Here is a 10000-nt window from a genome sequence, read left to right as displayed (position 1 = left end):
ATTGCAATTTAAGATTCCGCCATTTTAATTTCTTGTCATTTACTTTTCCCGCCAACTTTACATTCTGCAAATTCTCATCTCAATCTTGATTCCGCTCAACTAGAACACACTTCTAATCCGAATTGCTCACTCAACCAATCCTTGTGGGATTCGACCTCACTCTATTGTGAGTTTTTACTTGACGATAACCGGTGCACTTGCCGGAAGGAATTTTGCCGATCGTGCAATTTCCTAAATCGTAGCATAACTAGTTTATGTGCATCAAGTTTATGGCGCCGTTGCCGGGGATTGGTTTTCGATTGACAATTCTCCAATTGGAAGTTAACTAGATTGAGCAATTTTTCTTTTCTTTTGTTAATAGTTTTTGTTTCAGTTTATTACTGCTAATTTCTGCAAATTTTAATTTGTTTTCTTTGCTTATTCACTTGTTAGCATACTAACCACTAGCTGTTTGTAATATTGCCTCACTATGGGATTTCCACTATCTTTGGATGAGTATTGTTTGAGACTGAGCACATTGCAAAAAAGAAAGGAGTATCCATCATCTTTTGGTCAATCAAAATTCATGAGAAACTCTCCACCACCACAGAATGATTCATGTTATTATGCTCATGGTGGGTGGGAGTATCAGGAACAGGAAACGGGGTACTTTCCAGAGCCACAAAATGGTCCATGTTTTGGTGAATTTGATCACTACTCAAGTTGTGGCTGGGAAGATCAAAACCAAAGAGATTTCACTTATTCACACCCCATTCATCAAGAGCCATCACCTCTGAATTATCCAACCTCACCTCCCAGTTTTACATATCCAAATTCTTCATCACTTGAGCAATTCTCAGCACAAAATTCCTTCTCAAATTCATACAATTCATTTCACTATCCACAAGACTCATTCCACTACAACCAACATAACAATTCCACATACCAAAACTCCAACCAAAGATCATACCAAACCACACAAAACACTTACTCTCAACCACCATATCATGGCCAAAATAATCAACCTGCCCAACCTAATCCGAGCCAACAATTTCAAGATCAATTAAACAGGATAGAAGGAATGCTTGCAACTATGGGCAGAGATGTGGCCGATTTGAAAGGCTTTAAGGAAGAATTGATATCCAACTTACAAAATCAAGGTGCTGCCATTCAAAAGCTAGAAGCACAAATTGGATATCTATCAAAGCAAATCCCTACCCACAATTCTTCTAGTGATACCATGGCAAACCCAAGGGAGGAATCAGAAGAACAAGAAATGGAGAAAGTCAATCAAGGGAGATCACACTCCAATGAAACAGAGAGTTGCAAAGAGGAAGGGTTCATTGAACCACAAATTCAGGAAGCTTTTGATGAACAGGATACTCCAACTGTCCAACAACAACCAAGTTCTGAGATCAAGGATGTGAAGGCAGTAGAAACAAGCACCAAAATGAGGATTGTGACCGAGAAACAAAGGATCATATCCATGAAGAAGAGAAGGTCGAAGAACAATCCAACTCCTGAGCCAACAAGCAAGTTCACTCAAGCCAATCACAAGGGAAAGCTTGCTGGAAAGAAGCATTCACAACAAGGGGCACTAACTAGCTCCTTTATCCACTTGAAGTCATTCCTCTTAACAAACTGGAAGAAGAGGAAGAAAGTCAGGAACAGCATGTCAAGCTAATGACGTTAAAGAAGCGCTTGTTGGGAGGCAACCCAACCAAAGGTAGTTTTTCTTTTCTAGTTATTTCAATAAAAGAGTTAAGTAGATTTATCTGTATTACAAGGAGCTAAGTTTGGTGTTGCACACCAAAACAATTCAAGGGTGAATGTGAGATTCTAAGTTTGGTGTTCCACCAAAAACTTCATTAAAAGCACATTTCTACCTCAGCATGACTAGTCACTAGCTCCAACCAATCAGGGAAACTACTTAACCAATAGTTTAATTTCTAGTTCATAGTTTCTTTTTCTAGTTCATAGTTATTTTCTTAATAAAAGCACATGAGGTTTTCTGCATATGATCCAAATTGCTGCATATCGCAAGGAACTAAGTTTGGTGTTCACACACCAATCTAAGTTCAGAGGCCCACAAACATACATGCATGCTAACCAATTCTCAAAGTGCTTGGGGAACAAGCAACTTCTAATAGCTTTGCAGGAAGACAATCAATCTCATGGAAGGAATATACATCATCATCAAAGAGAACACCAAGGCTAGGAAGGATGATGAACAACAAAGAAGATGCTAAAAGGTTGTATTGTCACTTAATTGCTTGTACTTTGAATTGCTGATATTGGAAGTTTGCATGCACCCCTGCTTTAAGTTTGAGTCATTGCAGTTTTTGTTTGTCTGTTTAATTTCCAAATAAGTGATAGTCTAAGTGTCTGGATAAACTTCATCTTCTTAAATGTATGCTTGCCATGCTTGTTCTGTTTCCATAAAATAAAAGAAATGTTTGAACAAAAGTAACTCAATTCCATTTGGTAAGAAATCAAATAAGATTAAGTGGTGGTATGCATGTTTGATTGAATAGTCAGCTCACTAAGAAATAAAGTTAGAATTGTCACTTTTAGTGGAAATTAGGATGCTGTCTATGGATCTTGATGAATAAATGTCTTTGGCCATGAAAAAGAAAGAAGAAGAAGAAGAAAAAGCCACTGAAAAAGGGCAACCAAAAAGCAAAAAAAAAAAAAAAAAAAAAAAATTGAGAAAATAAGCTAGGCACCAATGGTTTGAACTTGTGAGACAAATGCCTGTGGTGTTTATGTATTAAGGATATGCTTGGATGAATAGGTTCTGAGGAGTGTTTCAACACTTGGTAACTTGGGTTAACTAACCCGGGATTATCAACCAAAAGTCCATTATCAAGAGCAACCTAAATACAAAACATTTAGTCACACAAAGAGGTGCTGGGTACCAATGTCTCAAGAAGAAATGTGAACTAAAATGCCTGTAGTGGATATGTGTAGTGCACTGATAAGAAAAAGAAAATGCCAAAGGCTTGTGCAACACATGACACTGAGCAACAAGGAGCAAATAAGCTCAAAGAAAAAGAAAAACAAAGAAAAGAAACTTGCCAAGGATATGTGAATAACAAGAGGCCATAGCAGTGTTTTAGTGGAAACATAAAAAGTGACATTCTTACCTAAGAAACAATAAAGTGATGCTGCAACAACTTTCTGCATGAACACCCCATTAATCAATGTCAATTACTTACTGATATGGCTAATGAATTTACTTTCTGTTTCATTCTTTCTTCTCAATAATTCAGAACTTGCTTAGGGACAAGCAAGTATTAAGTTTGGTGTTGTGATGCCAAGGCATCTTAGGCTAGTTTCACTAGCATTTTTTATGTTATTTTTAGTTGTTTTATGCATTTTCTTGAGCCTTAAGTAATCATTTGGGCCAAATAGTCATGCTTGTCTTAAATCATTCAAACATGAAGATTTTTATGCAAATTCCATGAGTTTTTAGTTATATTCCTTGAATGCTATGAATGGAAGAATTCTCATGAATTTTAGCAAGACTTTGATGCAACTGTTTGGATGATTTCAGGGAAGAAGAGGCTAGGCAAGGAAGCAACAAAATCAATAAAGGAAGCTTGAATATCACATGTGGAGTTTAAGTTCCAGTTTAAGCCTAAACTGGAGCTTAAACGCCAAAAATCATGAAGGATAAGAAATGCTGGAATTGAAGTTTAACCTCCAGTTTGACCTCAAACTGGAGGTTAAACGCCAGAATGATAATGCCACTCAGGAAGGAGTTCCACGTTTAACCTCCAGTTTAACCTTAAACTGGAGGTTAAACGCCAGGAGTGGGAAGAGCACCAGGGAGCCATTTCCACGTTTAAGCTCCAGTTTGACCTCAAACTGGAGCTTAAACGTGTTCGACAGCCTTTCTCCTCCAGGGTTGCTCTCTCCATTTCCACGTTTAACCTCCAGTTTGACCTCAAACTGGAGGTTAAACGTGTTCGACACCTCCAGGGCTACCATTCTAAGCTTCCACGTTTAACCTCCAGTTTGACCTCAAACTGGAGGTTAAACGTGTTCGACCTCCAGGGCTGCCCTTCCTTTATCCACGTTTAAGCTTCAGTTTAACCTTAAACTGAAGCTTAAACGTGTTATATGGAACAGCTTGACCATGCCTTCTTCAAACATAAATAACTTGAGCTACAAAACTCCAAATGAGGTGATTCAAAATGCATTGGAAAGAAGACATCTAGAGCTTTCCAAGCATATATGGCATGCATGGTGGATACTAAAAATTGAGGGAGAAAACAGCCCCGTAATGTGCATAGAAGAGCATAGTACCAACATGCAATCAGGCCAGCTGACCTCTTCACCTTCCATGGAGTATAACTCGAGTTGTAGAGATCCAATTGAGGTGCTTCCAGTTGCGTTAGAAAGCTGACATCCATAGCTTTCCAACGAGGTATAATAGTCTATATTTGGCATCAAATTGGCAAGGTTGACAAGAGAACAAAGTGACGACTCAAGAAAGGGGGTGCAACATTTGAGTGTAGTTTAATGGATCATTATCCTTTTTGGATCAATTATGTCACTCAGCCCTTCAAGCAAGCAAGGCCCATCAACAACACCAAATCAAGGCCACAAGAATCATCTAGAATAGTTTATTTTCATTTGATTGTAATTTGCTTTGAATTTCATTTTCATTTTGTAATTTAGGGAGCCTATTTAAAGGCCTTAGTTTCTGCATTTAGGGAGGGGGGGATTGAAGGGGAATCCAGCCCCTGATGGGGACCTTAAACTTTTAATTTCACTTTTAGCTAGTTTTCCTTTTCTTTGTAATTGAATTCAGAGCTATGATTCACTAAACCCCCTTTCATTGGGTTAGGGAGCTCTATTGTAATTCAATGAATCAATAATAGTTTATCTTCTTCTTCAATCTTTTCTCTTGAATTTTGTTAGAAAGCTTCTCGATCTAATTCCATTGAGTAGTTGTCTTGGGAAAGAAACTACCCATACTTGGAATCCTTCGGAGCCTTGGGAAAGGAATGGAGGATTCATGCTAGAGAAGCTTTCTCACAGTGAATTGGATTGGGGTTTGGATGGATATTGTGACATGTAATCCTACCAAATTGTGGTTCATGCAATTGTGTGGTATAATCAGTGATCAAGCATCATCTCTTCTTATGAACATTTAAACCAAGGGATTGGGAATTTGTTTGTTTTTAGAGAGAATTGGTGAGCCAAGGGATTGGGATCCAATCATATAAGATTGCCAAGCAAAATTCAATGAATGCATTGGTTGAGGAAGAGATATACATGTTTTGATTCGGAGATTTCAATATCTCCTAAACCTAATGAATCCCCCATTTCTGATTTCCACTTTCTCTTTACATTCTGCAACTCAATTCATGCAACACCCCCATTCCCTTTTAATTTCAGCAATTTAGTTTCTGCTCTTTAATTCATTGCAATTTAAGATTCCGCCATTTTAATTTCTTGTCATTTACTTTTCCCGCCAACTTTACATTCTGCAAATTCTCATCTCAATCTTGATTCCGCTCAACTAGAACACACTTCTAATCCGAATTGCTCACTCAACCAATCCTTGTGGGATTCGACCTCACTCTATTGTGAGTTTTTACTTGACGATAACCGGTGCACTTGCCGGAAGGAATTTTGCCGATCGTGCAATTTCCTAAATCGTAGCATAACTAGTTTATGTGCATCAGCAGCAAGACCCGGCACGCGGTCAACCGGGGAAGGACGTTGCCCGAGGGAGAGCTGGCACCCAGCAAGGTCGGGCCACCCCAAGGCCCGGAACGTGGTCCCCGCAGAAAGACGCGCCCGGGAAAGGGTGAGCAGGCACCCTGCGAGGACGGAAACAAGCCACTGCTGTCTCGCTCCCATGGGTACCAGTACACGCGTACCCCATCACGGTGACCAGACATAGTGACTGGTCAGTTGCAGGGGACGGACTCGACGCTGTGCGCGCTGCAACGGATGCTGGTGAGGTTGCAACGGATGCTGGTGACGTTGCAACGGAAGCTGGGGGCGTTGCAGCGGAGGCAGGTCGCGTTGCAACGGATGCTGGGGTCGTTGCAACGGATGCTGCGCGCGTTGCAAAGTTGGCTGGGGGCGTTGCAGCGGAGGCAGGTCGCGTTGCAACGGATGCTGGTGACGTTGCAACGTTGGCTGGGTGCGTTGCAACGGATGCTGGGGACGTTGCAACGGAGGCAGGGCACGTCGCAACGTTGGCTGGGGGCGTTGCAACGTTGGCTGGGGGCGTTGCAACGGAGGCAGGGTGCGTTGCAACGTTGGCCGGTGACGTTGCAACGGAGGCAGGTCGCTTTGCAACGGATGCTGGGATCGTTGCAACGGAAGCTGGGGGCGTTGCAGCGGAGGCAGGTCGCGTTGCAACGGATGCTGGGGTCGTTGCAACGGATGTTGCGCGCGTTGCAACGTTGGGTGGGGGCGTTGCAGCGGAGGCAGGTCGCGTTGCAACGGATGCTGGTGACGTTGCAACGTTGGCTGGGGGCGTTGCAACGGATGCTGAGCGCGTTGCAACGTTGGCTGGTGACGTTGCAACGGAGGCAGGGCGCGTTGCAACGTTGGCTGGGGGCGTTGCAACGGAGGCAGGTCGCGTTGCCACGGTTGCTGGTGACGTTGCAACGGAGGCAGGGCGCGTTGCAACGGATGCTGGTGACGTTGCAACGGATGCTGGTGACGTTGCAACGGAGGCAGGGCGCGTTGCAACGTTGGCTGGGAGCGTTGCAACGGAGGCAGGGCGCTTTGCAACGTTGGCCGGGGGCGTCGCAACGGAGGCAGGTCGCGTTGCCACGGTTGCTGGTGACGTTGCAACGGAGGCAGGGCGCGTTGCAACGTTGGCTGGGGGCGTTGCAACGGATGCTGGGGGCGTTGCAACGGATGCTGGGCGCGTTGCAACGTTGGCTGTGGGCAGTGCAACGGATGCTGGGGTCGGTGCAACGTTGGCCGTGCGCGTTGCAACGGAGGCAGGGCGCGTTGCAACGTTGGCTGGGGGCGTTGCAACGGATGCTGGGGGCGTTGCAACGGATGCTGGGCGCGTTGCAACGTTGGCTGGGGTCGGTGCAACGGATGCTGGGGTCGGTGCAACGTTGGCCGTGCGCATTGCAGCGGAGGCAGGTCGCTTTGCAACGGATGCTGGGATCGTTGCAACGGAAGCTGGTGGCGTTGCAGCGGAGGCAGGTCGCGTTGCAACGGATGCTGGGGTCGTTGCAACGGATGCTGCGCGCGTTGCAACGTTGGCTGGGGGCGTTGCAGCGGAGGCAGGTCGCGTTGCAACGGATGCTGGTGACGTTGCAACGTTGGCTGGGGGCGTTGCAACGGATGCTGAGGGCGTTGCAACGTTGGCTGGTGACGTTGCAACGGAGGCAGGGCGCGTTGCAACGGATGCTGGTGACGTTGCAACGGATGCTGGTGACGTTGCAACGGAGGCAGGGCGCGTTGCAACGTTGGCTGGAAGCGTTGCAACGGAGGCAGGGCGCTTTGCAACGTTGGCCGGGGGCGTCGCAACGGAGGCAGGTCGCGTTGCCACGGTTGCTGGTGACGTTGCAACGGAGGCAGGGCGCGTTGCAACGTTGGCTGGGGGCGTTGCAACGGATGCTGGGGGCGTTGCAACGGATGCTGGGCGCGTTGCAACGTTGGCTGGGGGCAGTGCAACGGATGCTGGGGTCGGTGCAACGTTGGCCGTGCGCGTTGCAACGGAGGCAGGGCGCGTTGCAACGTTGGCTGGGAGCGTGGCAACGGAGGCAGGGCGCGTTGCAACGTTGGCTGGGGGCGTTGCAACGGATGCTGGGGACGGTGCAACGTTGGCTGGGCGCGTTGCAACGGAGGCAGGGTGCGTTGCAACGGATGCTGGGTTAGGTGCATCGTTGGCTGGTTTCGTTGCAACGGAGGCACCCGCCGTTGCAACGATGGCTCGGAGCGTTGCAACGAAGGAGCCAAATTTTCATATCTCATAATTGGCTCGTGCATTTTTTCTAAAATTTTGAGGAAACCTTGGTAATATTATGTGAAGGCTGCACAAAAAAATCCAGGTCAAAAATCGCACGTTTTCTCCGTTTTTCATTTTTTTTGAATTTCTGGCTTTCCGGGCGGTAAAAAAATCGGCAAAAAAAATCGGCACGGTGTAAATTCACCAAATTTGGGGGATGGAAAGATCTTATTTTTCTAGAGGTTGTTGCAAAAAACGGCGTCAAAATTCGACCTCTAGAGCACTTTCCTTGAGTATGTCTCCTCACGGAAAAGGACGTCTACCCGTGGCACTTTGGTAATGGCTCGGCAGCCTATTATAGGGGGGAGGGGTGTCATGCTGCTGAAACTCGAGTTGTCCAAAGGCTTGCTAGGCGCAATGCCAGCAAGATGCACGTTGCCTTGCCATCCCCTAGGCACACTAGCAAGCACGTTGTGGTTGTGGTGTGCCGCCGGGCTCCCCCGCCCCCACGGAGGCACCCGCCGTTGCAACGATGGCTCGGAGCGTTGCAACGGAGGAGCCAAATTTTCATATCTCAGAATTGGCTCGTGCATTTTTCGTGAAATTTTGAGGGAACCTTGGTAATATTATGTGAAGGCTGCACAAAAAAATCCAGGTCAAAAATCGCACGTTTGCTCCGTTTTTCATTTTTTTTGAATTTCCGGCTTTCCGGGCGGTAAAAAAATCGGCAAAAAAAATCGGCACGGTGTAAATTCACCAAATTTGGGGGATGGAAAGATCTTATTTTTCTAGAGGTTGTTGCAAAAAACGGCGTCAAAATTCGACCTCTAGAGCACTTTCCTTGAGTATGTCTCCTCACGGAAAAGGACGTCTACCCGTGGCACTTTGGTAATGGCTCGGCAGCCTATTATAGGGGGGAGGGGTGTCATGCTGCTGAAACTCGAGTTGCCCAAAGGCTTGCTGGGCGCAATGCCAGCAAGATGCACGTTGCCTTGCCATCCCCTAGGCACACTAGCAAGCACGTTGTGGTTGTGGTGTGCCGCCGGGCTACCCCGCCCCCCACGGAGGCACCCGCCGTTGCAACGATGGCTCGGAGCGTTGCAACGGAGGAGCCAAATTTTCATATCTCAGAATTGGCTCGTGCATTTTTCGTGAAATTTTGAGGGAACCTTGGTAATATTATGTGAAGGCTGCACAAAAAAATCCAGGTCAAAAATCGCAGGTTTGCTCCGTTTTTCATTTTTTATGAATTTCCGGCATTCCGGACGGTAAAAAAGTCGTCAAAAAAAATCCACACGGTGTAAATTCACCAAATTTGGAGGATGGAAAGATCTTATTTTTCTAGAGGTTGTTGCAAAAAACGGCGTCAAAATTCGACCTCTAAAGCACTTTCCTTTAGTATGTCTCCTCACGGAAAAGGACGTCTACCCGTGGCACTTTGGTAATGGCTCGGCAGCCTATTATAGGGGGGAGGGGTGTCGTGCTGCTGAAACTCGAGTTGCCCAAAGGCTTGCTGGGCGCAATGCCAGCAAGATGCACGTTGCCTTGCCATCCCCTAGGCACACTAGCAAGCACGTTGTGGTTGTGGTGTGCCGCCGGGGTCCCCCGCCCCCCACGGAGGCACCCGCCGTTGCAACGATGGCTCGGAGCGTTGCAACGGAGGAGCCAAATTTTCATATCTCAGAATTGGCTCGTGCATTTTTCGTGAAATTTTGAGGGAACCTTGGTAATATTATGTGAAGGCTGCACAAAAAAATCCAGGTCAAAAATCGCAGGTTTGCTCCGTTTTTCATTTTTTATGAATTTCCGGCATTCCGGACGGTAAAAAAATCGTCAAAAAAAATCCACACGGTGTAAATTCACCAAATTTGGAGGATGGAAAGATCTTATTTTTCTAGAGGTTGTTGCAAAAAACGGCGTCAAAATTCGACCTCTAAAGCACTTTCCTTTAGTATGTCTCCTCACGGAAAAGGACGTCTACCCGTGGCACTTTGGTAATGGCTCGGCAGCCTATTATAGGGGGGAGGGGTGTCGTGCTGCTGAAACTCGAGTTGCCCAAAGGCTTGCTGGGCGCAATGC

The sequence above is a fragment of the Arachis ipaensis genome, chromosome B6 (assembly GCF_059453495.1).
Source record: "Arachis ipaensis isolate K30076 ecotype BB chromosome B6, ASM5945349v1, whole genome shotgun sequence".
In the NCBI taxonomy this organism is placed as follows: domain Eukaryota; kingdom Viridiplantae; phylum Streptophyta; class Magnoliopsida; order Fabales; family Fabaceae; genus Arachis; species Arachis ipaensis.
Note: the sequence above shows the minus strand (reverse complement) of the source record.